At 39.9% G+C, this 23774-nt stretch overlaps 1 protein-coding gene across 19 annotated transcripts in view; it reads left to right on the forward strand.

Annotated features, from left to right (window-relative positions):
• Positions 1-216: 216 nt before the first annotated feature.
• Positions 217-23774, forward strand: part of MYT1L (myelin transcription factor 1 like) — a 331910-nt gene continuing 308352 nt past the window's right edge. For 5 of the 19 annotated variants that reach the window (XM_009674007.2, XM_009674028.2, XM_009674019.2 and 2 more), the window contains exon 1: positions 2803-2964. The gene's annotated coding sequence lies outside the window, so the exon portion shown is untranslated. The other 14 variants (XM_009674018.2, XM_009674020.2, XM_009674030.2 and 11 more) reach the window with 7 other exon arrangements.

Raw genomic sequence — 23774 nt, forward strand, 5'->3', positions numbered from 1 at the left:
AGAGCTGGTCTAGGGTTGGCATTCTTAGCCCTGCAAAGATACACAGGGCTAAGTGAAAGGAATATGAATGCTTCACTGGAGCCAGACTCAGGCTAGGGCAGTTGCTGTCAATATACTGAAGTTGAAATACATTGACAGGGTGGTGGGGGAGGTGTTCTGCAGTGCTGCAGATCCCAGGAATACCTTATCTTGGGAGCAGAGGATTGGATTTTTTTATAGATTCACCAACACGGTTGTTTCTTGTTTCAGAGAGATACAGCTACAACATCAGGTAACTGACACAGCCTGTTTTCTATTATTTAAAACTGGGGAAAAACTCAAACAAACATGTTTTAGTAACAATAAGTAGCTTTACAGCATGAATATCAAAAATATACCTCAAAACTCTGGGAACTGAAACTTGAAGCTAATCTTTAACAAATGAAGTATTTTTCTATTGAAGGTAGGGGAAGTAAGCAGGCAACTTACATAAGAATATCAAATTTTCAGGGCGTAATTTGTAACAAAGCCTTTAAAAATAAAGCTTTCATTAAATACTCTTCAGAGCTCAGAAATACTTGCAAACACATCAAAGGATGCAAGAGCTCTATTAATCTATCCATTAAACTGCTTTGATTTTTTCGTGTCTATTTTCCTATGTTTGCATTCTTATCTTTTATGATATGAATTTGTAACCTTATAAAAGCATCCCATATGAATTACAGGGTTCTGTGCCGCAGCAGTTTATATGGTAATCTCAGGGTATCATCTTTTACCCTGCACTGACCACACAGACCCCAGAGAGGTGTTCTTGTTCATGATCTGTGGCCAGACTGTACAGCAAGCTCAGCCTGGCTCTCTTGGAGACAGGGAAATGCAAGGTACCATTTTTTTTTTAAGCAGACTGTAAACGATTCCTATTCTTTGCTCCACAGAACATCCGATGTGGTGCCCAATCAGCTGAGAAAACTGCACAGACGTCAGTGGCTCTGTGTGTGTGTGTGTGTGTGTGTGTGTGTGTGTGTGTGTGTGTGTGTATCTGCACAGCCAACTGCAGCTGGAACCTCCATTAGAGCAGCCCTATTGATTTCTAGTTCACACTGCAGTAACAGGGCTAGAGTGCAGGGGAAAAAAAGGAAAAAAGAAAAAAGCAGAAAAAAATCCCAGGACAGCTTAAAAATAGGAATTAACTGAAGGCGAATCGGGATGTAGGTGCATATGTACAGCACACACATCTCTCTCCCCAGAGATGTGCCACTGCACAGTTAAAAAAAAAAAAAAGAAAAGAAAAAGAAAGAAAGAAAAACAGATAGAGCAATCCCCACACCTCGTAAAAAAACAGTCTGCCCAGGTTTCAGATCTAGTGCATGCATGCACGGATCAATGTTTTCTCGTTGCTGTCTTTGCAACTGTGGTTGTCTGCAAAATATTTCTATTTCAGCAAAGGACTGTAAGAGATGCATGCTTTAAATTGCTCTTTCTCTGTGCACCCAGTTATCTGCTTGGGAGGTGGGGGTGGGGGTTAGAAATACTGCTCTGAGTCTGTGTATCCAAACATAGTGCACACAGGGCTCCAGGAAGTTGCTCTGCATTTACTGGCAGTCATTTTCTCGTGATGCCTAATGCACAAGGTGCCATTGCAAGCTGAGGTGCAAATAATGGAAGAAATCATGTTTCTGGTAGGGACTGAGCTTTCTTCTTCCTCTGAGGTTTCTTTCTCAGCTAATATCTGGCAATAATTTATAGCTGCATGTTAATATGTTGTCTTGATGTTTCAGCATATCTGCAAAGAAAATCCCTGCAAAGGAAGTGTGTCTTTTCACAATAACTGCATGTCAGTCTAGCAGACTGTAACTGGGAGCAGTATACAATTAAGGGGGGAAAACCCCCCAGCACAGTTATCTGTTTGGGAGGTGGGGGAAGGGGCGATGGTAATACCTTTAAAAAACGAAAGGCAGTAAGCCATTATTAGCAAAAGCTATATTGAGCATGCTTGCCAGACAGGCAGCGCAGCTCAGCTCTAGTTCCGCCCAGACATGTGCCTTGCCATTTTCATTTTAATCAGTCTGCTCAGGATGGCTGCTGATTCATTTTGCGGGATGGCCCCCTGGGAGCCAAGGTGGAAGCCTGAGGCGAGCTGCTATTGCATCAATGCAGCACTCCACATCAGACACAGGGAGGGGAGATGAGGCTTCGGCAGCAGATCGAGTTCAAAATACCAGTCTCGCTATTAAAAAACAAACCAAAACAAACACCCCCCCCCTCCCCAACAAATAAAAAACTCTCTGGGAATAAAAAAAAAAGGAAAAACCCAACAACCCCCCGAATCATCAAATGAAACACAATTAGCAGAGAAAAATCTCTTCTGCTCCTTCTTTCCCCTTGTACCCTGGAGTTGCTGGAGCTACCATTTCTTTTCACAACTCCTCGTTTAAAAAGAAAAAGGACGCTCTCTATTTCTCTATTTACCTGATAACTAGCTGGGGGTGGGATACCTGATTTAGCTGGAGACTTTGATTTGTGGGATTGACAACCTTATTATGCAGTGAGCTTATTATTGATATTATTCTGCTCTCGGTTGCCATGACCACCTTGTGAGAGACATTCAATTTTCTCTCTTCCATCATCATTATCTATGAGGCCATCTGTTGTGGAAAATGAATTCAGCCTCATTTGCATGACTGATAAGCAAATTTTTTTTTATCTATTTAACAGAAGGTCATATGCCGGGGATTTGGAGCTGGTGAAAAAAAAAGTGGAGGAAAAAAAAAAGGCATCTCGAGAGGATGAGTGGGAGTGCGTGCATTAGAGGATGTATGTGGAAGTAAAACAGATCCCTCAGGCCTGCTAGCCTATCCTACTGCATTTGTCATTCCTGCCAGGGCGACATTTTTTTCCCCCTAAGCTTCTGCACACTAAAGAGAGTGAGAGAGCTTTTTCCCTGCAGTCTTCTTGAAGCCCCCCTGATTTTTTTACTCAGTGTTGGTGGGTGTATTTTAATATATATATTTTTTGAATCCCTGGAACATGGGGTATCTTTTCAGTGTTCAATGAAGAAAAAAGCAGCCTTTTCTGGGTCTCTGTGGTATGCTTCTTACTCCTCATCCTTTCAAAGTGGTAGTAAGCCAGGGTGTTTCTTAACCATGCTGCAATGTCTTTCTTATGTTTAACTTGTAAATGGTTAATGGTGCAAGTGTGGGATGTGTTTTATTCAGGGTGGGGGTTGATTCTTGTAGCTAACTAGAAAGATTATTGTGATTTTTGCAGTCGTTCTGTGGCTTATACTTAAATGTCCATTGTTTGCTCTTTTCAAGTTCTTCTGACAATACTGCTGTGCAGGCAAAATTATACTGGGCTGTAGAATAGTTTATAAAATATCCTAAAGTCTGTCTTTACAATATGAACGCATAATGTTGCATGCATTAAGCATGTTGTTGTTTATATAAACTTGCTGCATGTTGGACGGTACTTGTTTGATATGTAGAATCTGAGACAAAAACTTCACAAATTGGAATGCTCAAGTCTTGTGACAATCTAATACAATTAAATAAAATATTATAAGATACTATGGTTTTACACTAAAAGGACATTTGAAAACGGTGGATCTGTACTTTTAAAGGGAACACTAATATAAGAGTAGCATTTTTAAAGAAAACTGTCTTAAATATTTTGTATCCATAATAGTTTTTCTTTTTCCTTAAAGAGGAACAGATTTGTAAATAAGGGGTGTTTAATTCAGTTAATACCTCTGAAAACATCACAGCCGATACTTCAATTTAAAAATAGTTCAGATAAGTGGAACTACAGTCCATGTAAATTTAGTGCAAATTCATTAATATTATTAACTGCTGAAAAGTAAACTGAAGAGTATAAAAGAAAACGACCTATATTAGTTAGTAGAAAAGAAGTGACTTATTAGTCTCTTATAAAAGAGATGTTACTCAGGTTTTCTTCTTACATTAATCACTAACAAAGATTAAACTTAATAGAACAAAAGCATGCCATTTTCTCCTATATAATGAACAGCGTACACAGTCTCATCTAAGCAAAGAGAGTATTTTTTAAACGTTTGTCTTCTGCAGAAGTATTGTGTGTAAAAGAGTAGACTTTTAAAATGATAAATGTTTTGCAGGGTTGGAGATACTCCTTTTAAGATGGAAAAGGAGATAAGCAGTATCCTCTTCCTTACAAATAAATACATTTGAATTATAGTTATTATCTATAGGGATTCTCTTTGTATTTCATACTTGCAACACAAAAATAGTCGTGAGTGCTGAATTTCAGGTGGAAAGAAGTTTCACTTTTATTGAGGTCAGATCCAGAGAGCCAGGTCTCTGACTTGTCCACATGAAGTAACTTGCTCTAAATTACTTGATTAAAATTACTCTTTTTTGTTTGTTCGTTTAGAAAACGCTTTGCAATAGATCATAATAACTTATTGCTGATAATTGTTTAAGGGGTACTCTTTTCTTCTAGCCCTCTGATTTCAGAAAGCGTATTTTTCTTGCAGATTTTAAAAAAGAAATAAGATTTAATACCCCTTTGGCATCGGCCATATTTATCATGCATATAAGAATTTGCGATTGAAGTTAGATTACAAAACTAATTTCACACTCAAAGTGCAGCACAATTCAGCTCTGGCAGTTAGGGTGGATTGCTTGAAAAGGTATGAGTTTCCTCAGTGGACTTCAGCTGGAAGTAATAGGATACTGTGTATTAGCAGGCTGTCTTATAACATGCAAAGGTTGAGGTATCCCTCTTATGCCCTCCTCCCCCCTTCACTTGAGTTGTTAGCATCTTCCAAAGGCTTGTGAATAAAAATTGGTAAACTTCGGAAAAAGCCTAACAGATAACACAGTCGGTTCTCTTCCCCTGCCCCCCAAAAGTTAATTAACAAGCTTGGTTGGATTCCTCCTTGCCACCCTGACATTTGACTGCTGCTAATTCGCTGATTAATCTCATTAATGTGATTATAGTAGGATTTGGAGTTGGCTGCCATTGTTCTGCAGACAGTGCTATTCAGCCCGAGCACTTGCCACCTCATTCAGTTGTGCTGTGATTTTTCAAAGGCTGGTTGAGTGAGCTATTGTGAAAGAGGTGTCTGCGCCGTTCCCTTTCAGCACCGGGAGCTGTCCGCCGCTGATAGCAATTACATTCAGCACTGCCTGACTTCCCACTAGTTTACTGGCAATGTGAAAATGACTTACTTTCATCACCTTAATGATTCTGCCCATTGAGGTAAAAGCAAGAGAGGCTTTTATGCCTTCTAATTAGGCGATATGAAGATGGCTGTGGTAAAATATGAAATCTATGCATTTTAATACTTCTTCCTTTCCTTTAAAAGCTGTCTTTGCATGCATTTTGTTTTCTCGGAGAGTTCCACAGAGTGGTGTAGTTTAAATAGTACTTCCCTGCAGCCATGCAACATAACTCTCAAATCATGAGGGACATTACAGGTGTTGTCATAGTTAGTCAGACTTTTTCTTCCTGCATTGTTCATTGAGTGAATCCCTTTCATTTATCTTCTTTTTAAGCGAATAAACAACGTACCTGGTGGTTTAGCTCCTCAAAATTCACCAGCACTGTTATACCTAAGGTCTTTCCTGTATCTGCGCTGCAAATCCCCATTTACCGGAGTTTGAAAATAGTAAGCATTTTATGTAATTGAAACTTGCCCTGGAAGAACTTTTTAAGGTCTCTTTATACATATATATGATTTTTGCAGTCTTCAGTTACAGCAGTAGTATTTAATACTAAAGTTTGCAGGTTAGGCATTTCTAAATCCTGGAAGGAATAAGTTCTTTAAAGTAAGGCACTTCACATAGCATTAGGGCATGATCTGCTCTGCCCTGTTTGATATTTTGACTTTTATTATCAAGAAGTTACATTGTTATCTTCTAATAACTGCCTGCTGCACATGCGCAGCAACTTCTATTTTTTTATCTTATCTCTTTCATTTGTATCTTTATGAATATGACCCTGTACTGGAAACTGAAGCCACACATTAAACCCTATTGTGTGAAGGATTTGTCAGGATGACCAATGAACTCCTGCAAATCACTAAAGTAAAAATACTTTTGTGTTAAAGTGCCTTGCTGAGGAAAAGGTAAGAACTATTAAACAACAAATTGCATTTAAAAGACTTAAGTATAACAAATGTCAGTGATTCCTCTGCAGGCACTGCAGTCTATTGAAAAATAATATTCAAAATTGACAAGTGCACTGAAACTGAAAAAAACGGTTGCTTTTTTAGTATACCTTTGACTTTCAAATAGTTTTTCAGTTATTGATACCATATTCTTAATAGGGTTTCCTATTTCCTCTCCTCTTTCTTTCCTTCCCATTTCTTTCCCCCTCCCCTCCAAATCAAAAGCTCAATGAATATTGTCTCCCTAGCTGTTTTAGAGAACTATACGTTTTAGGGATGTATAAAACAGGACTGTATAGGAACAGGTTTTAACAGCGACAGCCACAATATGCAGGCCAATTAAGGCTGCTCGTTAGCGGATATATTCTTGTAATACTCCTGTCAAGTTGAAATTGTAGTCCCTTATTGACAGTAGTGGGTTTGTCTGATGCTTGAATTATGCTTTCTGAGTTTGTCTAATGTTTCAATTCTTGTTAGAAACTACTATCAATGAAAAAGTAAAAGAAATGGTAGGTTTTCAAGTGTACTTTACCTGAAATATGCTAAACAGGCTAACTTAACCTTCAGAAAAAATACTGTGCTCTCATTAACGCTGCTTAAACATGACCTGCATCTCCTTTTCCCCATGGATAATGCGCGTTGACGAGACATAGGCTGGGGGAGGGAGAATCCATCCCACAACATTAAACCCATACCCTAACGTCTTATGGAGGATAATTAGGCCAATGAATCACCAGTCTCCCAAATTATTTTTCACACTAGTCTTTTTGTAAATGCTTCTAATTTATGCAGTTGCCCCCACCCCCAAATCTCTCTCACCAACACAGGATTTATGTACATTCTGCTCCAATTCATGCAAGTATTGCTTTTGTCTTCAGTGGGAGAAGTACCGGGCCATCTCTTTGTGTCATCTCGAAGCCTGGACAGGTGTTTGAGTTTTTTTTTTTTTTTTTTTCCAGATAAAACGTCTCCAAGATATGTAAAAAGTTTGAAAACACCTGCCATGATATGTGTGCCACATAGCTGTCTTCACAATCTTCCTAATGCTAGCCAGCATCTAACACATGGTGGTTAGCTTTAGCAGAGGGAAAAGACCAACCTTGTTGTTGTTGTTGTTGTTGTTTTTAAGGTGGATACCGTTATTTAAAGATTCTGCACGTAAACTCTTTGTTAGAAAATGATGGGATAGGGGCCCTTTGATCACCAGGTGGGTGGGTGTGCACGCTTCTAAGGCTGAATCGGTTTGGGGAAAAAACCCAAATTACAGTCAGTCGCTACAAAACAAACATGGTAGCTCTCCTTCCTCAGAATGAGGAAGAGGCTTTCTGCGTGCAGACCTGTTCTGCCTCCCCCGTGCTGTGCCCGGCGTTTTCCGCTCTCGGTGCCTGCACCTGCGGCCCGGCCAGGGCGCCGCTCCCACGGGCTCTGCGCCTCGGCCTCGGGGGAGTCCTGCGAGTACGCGAGATGTAATCAGAGATGACAGAGAAAAATTGAAGGAGAAAAAAAAAAAAAAACACGCACAACGAGGTGGAGATGGGGAGGCGGGGGAAGAGACACACGTAAATCTTTTTTTTGCTCTCTGAGGGAAACACTGCGTTTTCCACCTAAAACGTGGAAGTCGTGAGGGCTTTGCTATTGTTAGTCCCTTCCCCAGCAGGCTGGCTCTCCTCTGAATTCCTCTGGCAAACTTTCCCGAAAAGCCCCTCTCGTGCCAACTGAGCGTGGCTGCGGAGCCGCTGCGGTGGCTCGGGATGCGAAGGGCTAGTGCGTGGAGACAGCTCTTCCCTTCAGACTGCAGTGTGATTCCTGGCAAAGCTAGATGGGAAGGGAATTGTAACCTCTATAGTAACCACCATGTCTGGTCGGCACACGTCAAGCGGCGGGCTCGGGCTCGGGAGGGATCACCTCTGAGGGCTGGAGGAGGGTGTTCCTTGTGCCTTTTGGGTCAGCCCCCCCGCCTTAGCCGCGAGCTCTGCCCGCGGTCCCCGTCCAGCGGGGGCTGCCCGCAGCGAGCAGCACCGCGCGGGGCGAGCTGCGGCGAGGAGGCGGGCGGGGGGGGGGGCTGCGAGGGGGCTGCAGCAGCACAATGGCAGTAAGGAGGGCAACGAAGCCGGCAGGCGGGTGCCTGTGCGTGCGTGCAGGGAGGGTGTGCATGTCCGTACGTATGCGTTAGCCGGGCTCCTTTCCGCATGAAAGCCAGCCTGCCTGCAGGAGCGGACGCTGAGGGCAGGCTTTTGCGGGACAGCTCCGGCGACCCGGAGGGAGACACCGCGGTGCCCGCGGCCGGCGCCGGGGCGCGGCGGGGCTGAGCCCGCGGGGGCTCCGCACACCCCCGCGGCCGTGCCAATACACAGGGGTGCCGCCATCTCCGGGTAAAGATCACAGCCTCCCCGGCTGCTACCAAAATGGCATTGCGGGGTCGGGTTTAAAACAAGTGACTCCCCGTTGGCAAGCCGCTCCCCCGTCCGGCTGCGCGGGGGCGAGCCCCGCGGAGGGGCTGCCCGGGGGCGGGCGCACGCCGGCGGAAAGCCCGCACAGCAGCGTTGTAAGGCGGCTGAAGTGGCGCTTCCCAGTTACTGTCTGGGTAACACAGACTCTTCACTTAGTAAGCCAGTCCGCGGCTAAGCGGAGGGCAGCAAAAGCCACCAAATCCACGTAAAACTGCTGGGGAGAAGGCAGTGGAGAAGCACATGCAAACGTAGCCCTTTCTGTGTGCGAGACCTTGTTTATGTTTGGTCTGTTGATCACATAAAGTTTCGCTGCGCCAGTTGCTAATGGTGGAAGGCTGCTAATCTTTTCAGCTGGAAATAGTTGATTTCTTTTGTTTCAGAAGGGAGAATATGGTGTGAGCAGGTAAAATAAATGAGGCTTCAGCAATCCGTCTGAATTAACTCTGTAAACCCCGGAGAAGTACCCCAGTGGCAAAACAATGGTCGTTTTACATTCTTATTTTCTTTAAAAGCTGCATTTAGAGGTCTAACGATGGGGGGGGGGCGGGCGGGCGGCGGGGGATTTCTATAACGGAGGCACCATTTTACCATAGCCTCAGTGACAGGGGAAGTATTTTTAGCCGTGTCACCTGCTCGGTGGCTGTGGCGAGCGGGGCTGGAGTTTCGGCGCTGCCGTCTATCGCGCGGAATTCAGCGCCGCCGGGGAGCCCGGGCAGCCCCGGGTGCCGGCGAGGGCGCCGCGCGCCGCCCCAGCCCGGCCCGCCCGCCGCCCGCCTCCTGCCGCGCTGGCGGCGCCCGCTGGCTCCGGCGGGGGCTGGGCGGACGCGGCCGCAGCGGGCAACTGCGCCCTCGCGTTAGGACCGGGAAAATGGATGTGTGTCGCGCCGCTTAAAGGATGCGGGCTGAGGCAGGGTAAGTCAGCAATCTGCTACTGATGCTATTCTGCGGCAGTAATGTGGTCTCTAAGGGAACTTGTGCTTGATGCATGCTACGCTGCCGAGGCTTCCTCCGGCTCGTCGCCTCTCTGCTGCTCTTAAATGGAGGTTACAGCTGATCCGTCAGCCACAGAGCTGCACGCATGCCCATCTCTTCAGCGTTCAGTGGTGGCAACTTATTAATTTCTGTCTCCGACTTCAGGCCCGTTGGTTTCCTGTCTAAAAGCATTATTACTTTTGTCCATGTGGCAAAATAATTAGCATACAGATGAGAAGGGATCCTGCTTCTGAGCCTCAGTAGCAGGAGAAGATGTGCAGTGGAAAGTTGATTGGATGAATGGAGAACAAATGGTGGGCGTTCAAAAGCATTAGGAGAGTTTTGTTGTCGTGGAGCAGGTTTGTCAGTTTTCTGGGTGAATCTCGTAAGATGGAAGGCAGGGCGGCTGGTGCTGAGGCGACTGCTTGACGGGCCGTGGCCTACTTGAAGGTGCACGCTTGGACTGCATGCGTGGCGAATTCATCTGGACTACTTTGTTTTGCAATTCTACGCTTTCCCTTTGCCGTTTCCCTCAAGGTAAATACGTCCTTTTCTCGCTGTTGTTGCTCTCAGGGCACTTTGTTGTTGTTCAGAAAGTGATGGAAAGTTCAACTCTTGGGGCATTTAACAAAAGAATAGCTGGGTTTTGTACTTTTCTTCTCCCACCCTAGCTGCTCAGTATATCCTTCTGTGCTTGGAGCTGGAGCCAGCTGAGCAGCTCGGGGCCCGATCCTTCCTGCTCTCACTGAGGTCAATGGGGAGTTTGACATTGCTTCCAATGAGAACAGGATCGAGCCCTCAGTGATGATGGCTTTACTAATGACTGCTGGAAATTTCAGAATTCGTTTTCTTATTTTCTAGAACAATGTGGGTCGACCTGTAAAATTAACAACTGCTGTTTCAGTGAAAGCCCAGAAGTGATTAGTTTTGTTTGGTGTGGTATGCATTTCACTAGTTGAAATAATAATAAAAAAATGCTTGTTTAGCACAAACTCACTAGTGATTTTAAAAACTGAAGTTATTGATCGGCAGATTACTAGTGAGTCTCTCAGTCTCAAATATCTCCATTATATATATATCCTAAGAAGGCTCTTCTGCTGAAAGCAAAAGAGAAAACAAAAGAAGAAAATAAATAAGCTGTCTTTGAAGCACAATTTTTTGCTAGATAATAGCACTGAGTCAGAATGGAATCCCACTTCTCCAACAGAGCATCCATTGATAGGCATTTCTTATATAATTCTGATGTTGTGTATAAAATATAAAGGTACTTTAACATTTAGTAGAATTTGCTTTTTTTTACAGTCATTGAGAGGTATTTTTATCCAATTTTAATGATTCTTAATCCCTTTAAAAATGGAGATTTTCATTTTAAATGACCTAATTTTTAAACTGCAGTTAAGGCTGGAGTTAAGTAGAAATTATTATCCTTTAATTGTCTTTGCATAGTATTTTTTGACGATTGAAGACCAATGTAATGAATGATTTGCTTTAATTTCAGAGGTGTGGGTTCTTTTTGTCACCTTCAATTGTGTGGTTTTGGTGAACAACAGCATACAATTCAAAAGGGTATTTAGTTTTTGCCTCTCTCTGTTTATCTCCTTTTGTTTTTTTTTTTTTTTAATTGACATTTCAGTTTTATTTATTTTCAAAAATTACCAAAGATATTAAAGTCTTTGTTATGTCATTCTGCAAACAAAAAAAAATCTTGGAATGAACTGTTAACCCTTAGTAGGCAGTTGGCAGTTACTTTTGATGATTTCTCAAGGTTCTTCAAGTTTGGAATGATAAGGTTAAACTTCGTTGCTGTGGTGTAGTCTGGTGAATATATGTGTGTATATTTGTTTACAATATGGCACATTTAAAAACAATTGAAATGGCAACGTAATACTCCTAACATTAGAAAAACAAAGTGAGGTAGGAATGCAAGCAATAAAACAAGATATTTCATTGGGAAAAAAGTGATGCTTTGTATACTTTTCAAAATTACATTCATTAATCAACTGAAACAAAGAGAAGAGTAAATGATTACGATAAGTAAATACAAAATGCAGTACATGTTAAACTAATCTAAGACTAGGATTTGATTTTGTATATATTTTACAGCCTGAACTTTCTGGAGAGTGAATATTCTTTTTTTTCATTATTTCAGTTAACAAGGGCAATAGTTAAACACTAAATATTTGCAGTGGTTCTTTGTTTTATATGCAAATACCCAGCTTTATGCCCTCATTTTCAACAAGGACACCAATTTTATCACAGTAGTTCTTAGTTCATAGCATGACTTTGTTGTTTTACTCTACAGTCTTGTATCTTACATATTGTGGAATTGAGCAAGTGTCTGTTTGGAGACAAAGACAATTAAGAAAAGAGGAGCTACTTCAGCATATTCAGGGGTGTATTATTTCTCCAGATTTATTGAGGACTGTTTTTGATTGTCTCTTCCATCCCATCCTTTTTTTTTTTTTTTTTTTAAATTCTTGTGTTGAGGGGCTGAGTAACATAACCAAAAGGAGTATTTTGATCAAATGCACATATGTGTATAGACATATATAGCAATTTATTAACTAGGCATAAAAACTTTGCTATATGAATGGTGAAGAAAGTACTGTTTTGCAGACTGTTCTTCTGTACCAGTGAGGCTCTTATGTAGACTATAAAGCAAGGAAAATACAATTCACATCCATCAGCATTTCCATGGGAAATCAGCACAGGCATTTCTTTTAAATGCAGAGTACAAGCACATTTATAAAACAAAGTTAGAACCTATTTCTTGATCAGCTCTGAGCACAGCAGTTGTTTTGTTGAAAGATTCAATGGTGGAAAAGTACTTTGATATTAAATTTATATACACCACTGAACATCATTATGAAAATATTGAATTTAATATCAATTTGTCTGAACTTGATAGATGTTTGCGTCATGTAGATGAACTTTCAACACGGATGTGAAGTTCTTGACGGTATAATACAAGAAAACTTTATGGCTGTAGATTACTTACTGACCTCTTCCTTCTCATAGTAGTGCTGAGAAATTCTAATAAGATTATCAGAGGTATTTTAAACAGAAGCACAGCCAGATTTCTATGGAATGAAAAAGGGTGCAGACCAAAGAGCATCACCTTCTCCACGTATAACATATCCTAGATTAAAAAGTCGCAAGGAGAGCAAAACAAAGCTTTTGTAGTATGTTGACAAAGATTATCTCTTTAGAATCCTTCACAGTATTTTGCTTTGATTAGAAGCACTCTGACTATTTCAACCATAGAGGAAAAAGTGTCAGAACGTAATGAAACTGAAATGAAGAGGGAACATTTTATGTTTGGAGGGGGAGTAGGGTGTGGAAACAGACGGGATCATACTTTTAGCCAGGAAAACAGCAAACATTATTATTATTAGATCGAATTTAAAATCTAATCTGATCTCAGATCAGATTTGCAATGTGTCTACTATTTTAATATATTTGCATTGAAGCTGCAGATAGGGAACACTGTCACCAAGTAACAAAACTAGACAAGTTAGTTGTGGAAATAATCAAGGCTGCAGGGCACCCCATAGAGATGCATCAAATCAGGTCTGGTATGGAACTGTCTGGTAGGTTGTAAACATTAAGAAATCAGTGTTGCATCTGCCAGTAGACTCTTTGGTTTGCTGAAACTCCCACCTGCCTAATGCATCTGGGCAATTGGTTTCATCAGCAACCAGTTTCCTTCAGGATGAATTTTATGCATCTTAAGGCTCCAGCATAAGCAAATTGATTATAGCTCTGCACCAGGCAGCTAAACATCTGTAAGACCACAGATTTGCAACCAACCCAGCATTGGAGTCTGTTATTTTGTGAAGTACTAAAAGTCTACATCTCTCATACCTCATGTCAGCATGACATTTTTTAATCAGGAGGCTGATTAAGAAGGACTTGGTATATGCTATGGATGTATGTTCACTTGGCATAACTTCAGCTGTTTCGGTCTGCGTCTGGAAAGTGCTGTCGATCGTTAGTTGCATCGGTGAAAAGAATCAGTATAAACTTACTTTTTTCTTTTATTACCTTCATGATAGGTTTTGAGAAGACTGCTATTTTGTTCCCACTTTGTATGAGCCTGATTTAGACCCCAAAAGAAAGAAGTTCATTGACTTCAGGGAGCTTTGCTTAAGGCCTGTGATCTCTTTTTATAGAGTGATAGGCCAGACATATTTCTGATGCAGCTCCGGTAAAAACAAAAGAAAATATGTCCTCACTTTCCCATATTTTTGTAATTAATAAGGTTGTTTAAGGGCAGAATCTAAAGCAGAGCATAGTAAGCACTTAAACGATCTTTTAGAGTGGTTGCTGAATAGCTTGTTTTTTCCAGACTCTCTGGTGATGTTTCATGCACACAGATAGAAATGGTGATACTTCCTTGAAAGATGTTATGCTGGAAGTATTTATATCACGTATGAACATCTTGTTTTATTTTTCCAAAGGAAATTCCCTTTTCTTCTCCTGTCTCTAGGCAGTACTAGAGGAGATTACCAAGGGAATAAAATTTTATGCCTAATTTTAGTGTTCCTCTGCCTAATGTGGTGTGAATAAGTACCATGTTACAGCATTTAACCCAGTTCATCTTTGTCACTTCCTGAACAGTTCCTCAGTTCAGATAAAATAACCAAAATGCAGAATGAGGAAAATAGCCAAGATCTGTTGTGTGGATAAGCTGTAGAGAGTGAGCAGTCTTTCTCTTGGAGTAGATGCTCTGGCATTGCTCTCAGTACTGCGGCGGGGACATTCTCTCGTGTAAGGATCAGGGAATACCCTTGAAAGGGGTTCCCCAGGCCTCTTGTGCTACTGCGTGCCAGTGGCTCATCCTTTGTTTCTTATCTCCTTTGCCAGAATTAGTTGTTAAATCAAATGTCTTAATTTTCTGAATTTAAGAGTAGCTTATGCCAATCCAGCTTCTAAATGAGCAACAGAGATTTGTTTTAATAACATATTTTCAGAGATACCAGCAATTCCTCTATTGTCTGAAGAGTAAAAGGCCCATGTTTAAATATGAACCTCTGTTTATAGCAAGTTTGCATACATTGTGGCTGTCATGCCCCATGCATAAGCATTCAGGATTGTTTTTTGGGTATGTGTACGTTTAGGAAGAAATAAAACTGTTATACTATGTCATAGAAAATCATATGGTTGCATGTAGGACTTTTTATTTTCTGTTTATCTTTTTAGTGCTCCCGATATGTTTAAGACAAGTTGCTACAAATTCAGAGTGGTATTTCTGCAATGTCTTGGTTATGCAGCATAATTTGACTGATAAAAAGATCCACAAAACCAAACTGCTTGGGCTTGGAGTTGGCACTACAAAGTAGTAATTGTGTTTTGTCAGCACATGCACACACACAAGTGTGTTCTACGTCTAGTTAGCAACACCTAGACACACACAAGTGTGTTCTACGTCTAGTTAGCAACACCTAGAGTTTACGCAGGTCAAGCTAAACTATCTTCACAGATAGAAATGCTTGTTTACTCTGGCACTGGTAAGAGTACCTGCACAGGTGGTATATTACCTTTACTAAGACAAACAGTTCTTCAGGAATTTTGTAATGCTCTGACCTTTGGCTGTGACCAATCTACTCCCAATTTCAAACTCTATTTTCCAGTGATGACAACCTATTTCTGTCAACCTTTTAAAATACTCCACACGTTTACTCCACATGATCTACCTGAGCCTAAAGGCATTACTCTGTGTGGAGTTACTGCTGAACGCGGTACTCTAGCAAAGCAGTATACTTCTTCAGTTCACAGAGATAGTAGGTGCAGGTCAGGCTGCAGCATTCTCACAAGAATTAGGATGATTTTTGGACATTGCAAGTAAAAGATGCAGAGGCTGTGATGTGAGAAGAATGAGTAACAATGTCTCTTCAAGGGAAAAGAATCAACCATTCCACTAAAAAGCTGTCAATGAAATATCTGAGGTCATATTGACCAGTATACAGAATGCGATGCTAGAGAAGATGAGAACTCGGTGACTGTTGAACATATGATCTCGAAACAGAGAAGAAAAGAATCTCAGAAATCACAGAATGGATATGGACAACAAGCTTGTTGAGGAGGAGTACAGGGAGGAGTCAGGAGCTCTACTTACACGGAGGACTTCATGAACCCAAAGACAAACACTAGCTGGAAAAGGAAAGAAATCTCAGGTAGGCTTATTCACATATACTGCTTCTGCTATTCTGTTTTTTCTTTCTTCTATTTTTTAACATTTTTCATAAGCCTAAGAACACATCCCTTCTCTTCGCTCCTTCCTTTCCTCTCTCAGAGTGGTGTCTAGTTATGTGGGGACAGGGAGCAAAGAAAACACCTTTTCAAATAGCCAGTTTATTTTAACATCATTACTATGCATGCTGTCAATCATAGGCAAAAATAAATAAGTTGAAATAGAATAAATGGCACAAAATATTCATAAATGTATGCTACTGACAGGGCATGTAGAATTTCTGTGACTAAAGTTCAATTCCTTGCAGACAGGAGCAAAAACAATAGCACTGAAACAGACACTTGAGTCTTCCCTTGAAATACATGGAAAACAAAAGACTTCTTTGCAGGCAATCCAGTAACTGGTCACTAAAACTATGTATCTTCTGTGAATAAAATGTAAACATGTAATATAAGCCTTCATACGTGCAGTGCCTTGCTTTCTGAGAGAAGAGACCAAATTCAAAACTTTCTTTTAGGGATAGAAAGTATAGAAATTTTGTTGCTGGTTCAGGAAACTAGCGTGCTGAAGTAAACTGTAGCGTCCATTTCCATTCATGGATTTTCAGGACTTTACCCTTTTACCTTCGAGACATTGTCAGCACTTTCCGGTACATGCTCTTTAAACTTTGAGAGTGAGCTTCTAGGAAGGCCTGTTTTGCTTTTCCTTCTACGGTGAGTTACTGCCTAACCGTATCGGCTCTGGAGAAGTCCTTGTTGTGAAAAGGCCAGTAACGTGCTGAGGTGATCCTCAGCTGCTCTGAGGAAACTTTTCTGGGGCTTCTTCACCTTATGAACCAATCATTGCCTGTTCAGCCATATTTACTGCATTGTTTTAGTATATATGGTAGTCCATACTTTTTATGCTAGCTCTTCAAGGTGACAGGCTTAAAGTAACTATCAGTCACTGCCCTCCACAATTCTGACCCATTTCATATTTTATGAGAAAAAAATATATGTGGGGAAAAGATGGGACTTTTTATTTGTGACCTTTTCAGTCTTATAATGTCTATTTTTTATCTTCTTTTGTTGTTGTTGTTTATCAGCAATCTTGGCTGAGAAGTGGCAAACTATGATTAAAAGAAAGAAGAAAAAGAAAAGGATTGATCTTTTCAATAGGTCTGTTTGGCCCTTGTGGCAGAACAGACTGGAGAAAAGGAACACCTGAAGACTGAGTGTCCTGCTTTGGCAAATGCAGGCGTTGCAATGCAGTATGGCACAAAACACTCAATGATTTCAATGAGGCAGCTGTTGAAGCTCTGTGGCCAAGGTCTGATCCCATATACCCTCTTTCTGTCTTTACCTCCTACCTGCCAACCTGTCAAAGATTGCCGTAGTACTACTTCCAGCCAACTCCAGCGGAAAATAAGAGGGTATGACAAGAATGCACATATGTTAATATGACTCATGTACCTTGCACTTCTTATTTGTGGTTTTATATATTGTTTGTTATGGTTAATAAAGCTTTATTTTGTGAAAACCACGATGAATTTGTTCTGTTTAAAAACCTGATATGGAACTCCCATTTACTATATCTGCAGTTCTCGCCAACTTCAGTGAAACGTGGTTAACTTTAAATATAAATTTCTAGCAATTGCAAATACAGCTTACTCGCAGAGCAGAACAAGCAGATTCAAAGCAGTGCTGCCAATAACACATATCGGAATATGCCTCTGGGCCTTCCAGAAGTTTTATTCAGGTTGACTCTTATGGCCCTTTTGTGTGCAGAATCACCAGTCTTACTTCTCTCCTGAAATTATCTACATTTTTGCTTATAGAGTAATTTTTCATTTACTAAATATGCATTAAAATTACTGGATAATTACTGTATCTTTATTTTCAGATGCCAGGTAGATAACTTGCTAAACTAGGAAAGCAAAGGATAGAGTAGCTTTTTGAGAATTACAGTTAATAAGGTAACTGTATCATTATAAATATTCTGGTCTAGAGAAATATCCTTGTGTTATTGCACTTCAAAAGCATTCCTAAAAATGTGATCTATGCGTAGCTTTTATGATGGCACTAATGTTAGTGAGACATCATCATTTAATGCAACAATCCAAAAGTGTTACTTTGTGTTTACATACTTGGAAGTTAAGAGAAGCAGAATGGGATATGTATCTTGCCTACTAAACTTCTTGCATTCCTACACTTTTGTCAAGAGTCGTAGTTCTTGCAAGCCTTTCTAATAATCATGTTCACTATAGATTTGTCAAAAAAGTTGCTAACCACCGGTAGCAATCAGGATTTTCAAGTTTCCAGAGACAGTTTGCTTCTAATTTTTCAGGGTATAAACACCTTAGATTTTGGGGCATTTCCATTGCAAATTTGGTATAAACTCAGCACATGATTACAGGAAGTTGATTTACAATCTCCCACATCTAAATGCTCTGCTTCCACTTTTGACTGTGCTTGATTTGCGTTGTGATTGTTATACGGGCTAAAAATCACTAGCCATACCATGTTTAAGCAGCTGGGGAATACCTTTATTCATGGCGAGTTTTCTTTTCTGCCACCATCATCTGCTTCTCCACAGTTTCTTTCCTTTTCTGAAAAATCTACTGATAGAATGGAAGATCTGCTCATGCAGGAAAAACGGGTATTGCCCTATGAAGCAAACATAAGACCTCCACTGATTTGTTCCATATATGTTTCTGATGCTATTGTAGACTGAGTATGGAAAACTAGCATGAACATGGGGAAATTAAGGAAGAACCAGAGGCTCATAAAAACAGCTCCAGGAAAGGAGGAATTGGCAGAAGTTGAGCCTAAACTCTTATAGTTCCCCAGGAAGAGTGCAGGGGTCTCACGATGTGCTGTCAAGTATTTCCAAAAGAAATGTCTGCAAACTGCGTTAACTATCCATAATTCCAGCATGTCTTTGGCTGCTAGAGTCATTTATGGAGAGCAGTAATATTTATAAAGGTCTTCAAGGTAGCATGAGTGCTAGAAAGATTAAATTCCCAAGAAGAGTGGCACAACTGTTACTAGTGAAGTTTGGTACTGTACACGGGGCCTTTAAAGTAAATGGCTGTAGGAGAAATAGATCTCTCCCTACTCATGTTTATTTTATTTTTGATCTCAGGTGCAAGTAGGTCTGGAGATTACACCTTTCCTGTGTTTTGACCCCCTGAAGGCTGAAGGGGAAAAAAAAAATTAAGGACTGAAAGTTGAGAAAGCAAAATCAGTACTTTCATGCAACTGTATGGTTGATGCAAATTATGACTTTTCATATATGAGAATTAGAGATTTCAGATCATAGCTTAACATTTTTAAAGAAGAAACTTTCATGACTGTTAGTCGTAACCCTAAAATGACTAAAAATGTCTTCTCAACTACTGTTATTTTTCTGGTTAAACATCAAAATGTTAGAGCTATGGTAACAGCAAAATAAATTTGCCAGACATCTATATTAGAAGAAGGAAACAAAACATTTACAGAGCTACATTTACAGAGCTAGTGGCCTCATCCTGTTCCCATTGAAGTCATTCAGAATTTCTTCAGGGGAAGAAGGCATCTTTTATTACTTTCCAGGTTTTTCAGCTGTTAACTTGCAGGCTTTTCCAGTACGGCTTTCAAAGCAATTTGATTAAAAAAATACAGTTTTTAACCCCTGCTTCATCAATTGAATTCTTGATTGATTTATAATTTTGCCAAAAGGTCTGAATACTAAATCTGGGTTTGACATGTCATTGCTGTAAGTAGTTTTCTGATCAGCAATCACATTGGTTTTGGTAAGTTTAAAAACAATCTTTCCCCTGGAGGTATCACACCCATAACACAAGTGAAGAAGTATTTTGCGGTCCTCTCCGGAGACAAGTTGCTGCTCCTGTTTACAAGTAGACTGAAACACTAATGATGAAAACAGTATCAAATTGAAAGGGATAGGATACATGTATTAATGAATCTTGAATGATAGCAGTAGCTTTCACTTTAGGAAGAAGAGTATACATTTTACATTTGGAATAGTAAGTACCTTGTGGTAAGGTCCTGACTGCTTCTAGAAAATAGTCTTTTAAATATACTAGGTTGTTGCCACTTTTCCTTTATCTTCCCTGAAGCTTATTTGCTGTCTTGAACTGTGCACTGAAATTTTACTGACATAGTTAAAAAAAATCTGCTTGCAAATCAAGAGCGTAGAACAGCTTTAAGTACATAAACTCCTATATGCATCATGCAAGACAATGCACACAAACTTGAATGCGCTGCTGCAGATTTTGAGAATTCAAACCTGCTACGCTATTTATTAGTAGTTGCAGATTTCTGCTAGGTACACTGGGAAAAATCTTATGCTTTAGAAATGAGGTAGCTGTTTATAGACAGATCATAGAATAAGATCTTGGTTCTAGTGTGACATACTCACATGGTGCTTCTATGGAGCTTCATAGGACTGTTCACCTGCTGTAAGTTAAACGTAAATGCTTATAGAATCAGGGCCTGAGATGGACATCCAATTCACTATTTAGAAGAAATTTTCAGACAGAATAAACTGTGTGCAAACCAAAACTGAACAACTTTGTAAGCTCTTGTAATTAAAAAAATGATAAGCAGAACAATAATGGAAAAAAATAAAAACATTTCTCTTTCCAGAATGAAAGATTTTGATTTTCTGTTAGAAGTTGCTTTTCTGGATACTTGCTAACTTTTTTTTTTTTTTAAAAGAAAATAAAGCACACTCATATCCCAAATACTTTTGGATAAATAAAATGTTCTAGTTAAACCCGCTTGACTTTGTTACTGTTTGATTTGCCAAGCATTTCATTTTAAACAAACAAGAATAAAAAAAAAAGTTAACCTCACAGGTTGAAATCTTTCTTGAGCTGGAATTGGAAAGATGTGTGTAGCACCAGCTCCTACAAGTTTACTTAGTTCAGTGGAACTCAGATCCAAATATTTCTAAATCCTACCTAGGTTTTCCAACTCAGTAGGCAACAGCTGAAAGCCTAATGCCTCTGCTTAGGAGAGAGGAGAGAAAGGGAATGTTCTCAATGTTAGGCTTCTGAATTTGGGCCTGCGTTGTCAAAAATTTATTTTCAACAAAATAACTGTGATCTGTGCTTGAGGTTTATATACAGCTGTAGAGGCTGCTGGTTTATCACTATATAGCAGAGATACAGAGAATAATTTGGATACACCTCATTGCTTTTGTAACCTGCTACCTGGCATATTTTACCTCTCGGAATGCTTATGCCAAGTGCAGATAGCTTTGCATATAAAGTAGCTGTACACTGCCTTGCACTATTATCTTGATCATTTTTCCCTTTTTTGCTCTTTTTAGATCTTAGTAGCAGTCCTTATATCTTTTCTGATGCAAAATTAATTTTGGAAATTGATGGTGTGGCATGAGAGCAGATCTGCAGGTGTTGCCATTTGCATTTTTAATCCAGGCTTCTCTCTGTTTTTAGTGTTTTTTATAACAGTTACTAGTTACTGTGGCCAGCAAATAAGAGAAAATGAGGAGGGAAAATAATAACAGGCTCTCCTTGATGATGGTAAATAGTATGGTTTTGTTTTCTAGATCTATGACAGACCCTACTGCTTGAAGGGATTTCAGTTTGATAGTACCACCTGAGAAGTAATCTTAAAAAGCGTAGCAGTAGTGGAGGTGTTAGAGCAATCTTTTTACTAGCCTTTGCCTGATGAACTGGGGTGTGATTCTATCTCATTCTGCTTAACGATTTGTCTATCATTTCTGTCATTTATTTATTTGTCATTGAGATAGTAAGAGTATGTCTATATCAAATTAGTCAAGCATGGGTGTAGGGTATGCAAATATATCTGAGCTGGCTTTAACCTGTTTAGGGCAGCTACCAGTCCCAAAGAAAACATGTCCCTTTGACATAGGCTCAGTAAACTTTCAGAGATTTTCTACCAAATGTCAGATTAAGGACGCTCAGGTACATGCGCTGTAGTTACATCTTTTAATTTGCTGTGCAGTTACAGGCTGAGGCTAAAGATCTAATTCTCCATTATGATGAACCTTCTGTAGACGTCTACACCTGTATTAAATCAGTACTTGTGCTCACTTTGAACTGGGATAGCTACAGAAAGTACAAGGCAGTTGAGAAGAAGATCCTTAGTTATTTTCTTAAAAAAATGGTAGGAATCTGTAGCATGGAGTTTCACGAGGTTGGGAAATTTACCCATAATAAGCACCCCAGTCAGTTGAATAAAGTGTAATTCATGTTTCCTTCCAGCTGTGTATTTCTTATGTAACTTTTTTAGGGTAATCTGATTATTAAGTACCTGAGATAGCATGTTATGATGAAGTGACATGAAACATTTATACCTAATAAACCTTAATGAAATGTTAACTGCATACGCTGATCTAAGAATTTAGATGTGTAGAACAAAGCGTAGACTATTAGAAGTGTAGAAGAAACAGTAACAGTATTTGTGACAGTTAGTCCTGGTAGTTAATACCTCATTTAAGAGCTTGTTTTGGGATAGAGACCATCTCATGAATATAATTCACTGGTTCATGGAAAAATTTAGGTTGGAAGGGATATCTGGAGGTCAATCCTGTCCAATCCTCTGCTAACAGGGCTTCAAATCAGGTTAGAGTTATAATAAAATACAAAATTTGGTCTACACAGCAGCACCCACGTATTGTGGAATGATGTCAGAGGAGATGTGAGAAATAAGAATTTTGTCTCAATGAGGTTCTCTAATTCTTGCTTAGAGATGATGATCCAATACCCAGATAGAGTATGCTGCTATAACTACAATGAGTTTACCCTATACTGCTATGTATAGGTAATTTTATTTCTGGCCTTTTCCCATGCCACTGGGAATAGAAACATCCCTAGAGCCAAGTGCTGATTCTTCCTGTTGGATGAGGTGTGAAAGGGAATCCACAACATCTGCATAGATCAGAAGGATGGGAGGAGAATATAAAGCTCAAGTCCAGTGTCACTGAAAAATGTCTTTTTAAAAAACTACCCACTTTCTCTGTTCTGAAAAATCATTTTGGAAAGGAAATGCAATTTTTAATTGTAGTAGCTCATGCCTATCGCTAGTTAGAAAAGATACAGCAGGAATCAGTTCAGCACCAATGGGAAATCCTTCCCATTTTAAGCTCCTTTACAGAATGACAGAAATTAAAGTGGAAAGGAAAGCACGAAAAAAGGTGTAAAGTCCAGAGCAGTGAGATGAAAAAAGGAGGTGGGAGCCTAAGTAAACACAGCTTAGAAACAGAACTGTAGTAAGACTGTTCAGATTTTTGTTATTTGTTTAATAAATCTTTCTTTTGTATTAAGGAATGTATTTGTTTTAATATGGGTTGTCACACTGTAGAATAATGAAAGTAAGTAATTTTTTTGTCTCCCTAACAAAACATCATGCTGCTCCGCCTCCTGCTTACCTCTGTTGATCCAAGGTATTCACATATCACAGATCACACAGAGATATCTGATAGAAAAGTAAAAGGGAAGGAATATGTTGCTACTTCATTTTCTATGCACAGGACACAGAAAGGTTCATTTCAATGCTGAGGGACAAAAAAGTTCGGACACAGCTAGGACATATTAAGGTTCAAAGTCTTTTCTTTATAGCGCTAGTGTAAACTGATTGTATCCAGTGATTTTTCTGGTTTCTTTGAATTTATCCAGGTGTTACTGCAAGAAGAATTTGGTTTTGGGTAGCTTAGAAAGCACTACAGACCTGGCAGAGTCTCAGGTATGGAGACACAGTAGAGCTACATATTCTAATTGCGAGTAAAAGAAAATAACATCTTATATTTTAAATTCAAAACTCTAATTTAGGAGGTTCCTTTGAAGAGATAGAGCATCTTTCAAGAAAACTTCTACTTTTCAGAGCAGGCCTTTGGGCATTTTTCTAACTTTAAAATACTCTTTGGCATGATTAAACAATTTACAGAATCTTCACTCACCTTTTAAGTTTTTGATTTTTTTCCACATAATATCACACAAGCAGTGACATCTCTTTTGCACTCGGGGTCAAAGTTGTTCTCAGCAATGTCAAGAAGACATAAA

The sequence above is a fragment of the Struthio camelus genome, chromosome 3 (assembly GCF_040807025.1).
Source record: "Struthio camelus isolate bStrCam1 chromosome 3, bStrCam1.hap1, whole genome shotgun sequence".
Classification (NCBI taxonomy): Eukaryota; Metazoa; Chordata; class Aves; order Struthioniformes; family Struthionidae; genus Struthio; species Struthio camelus.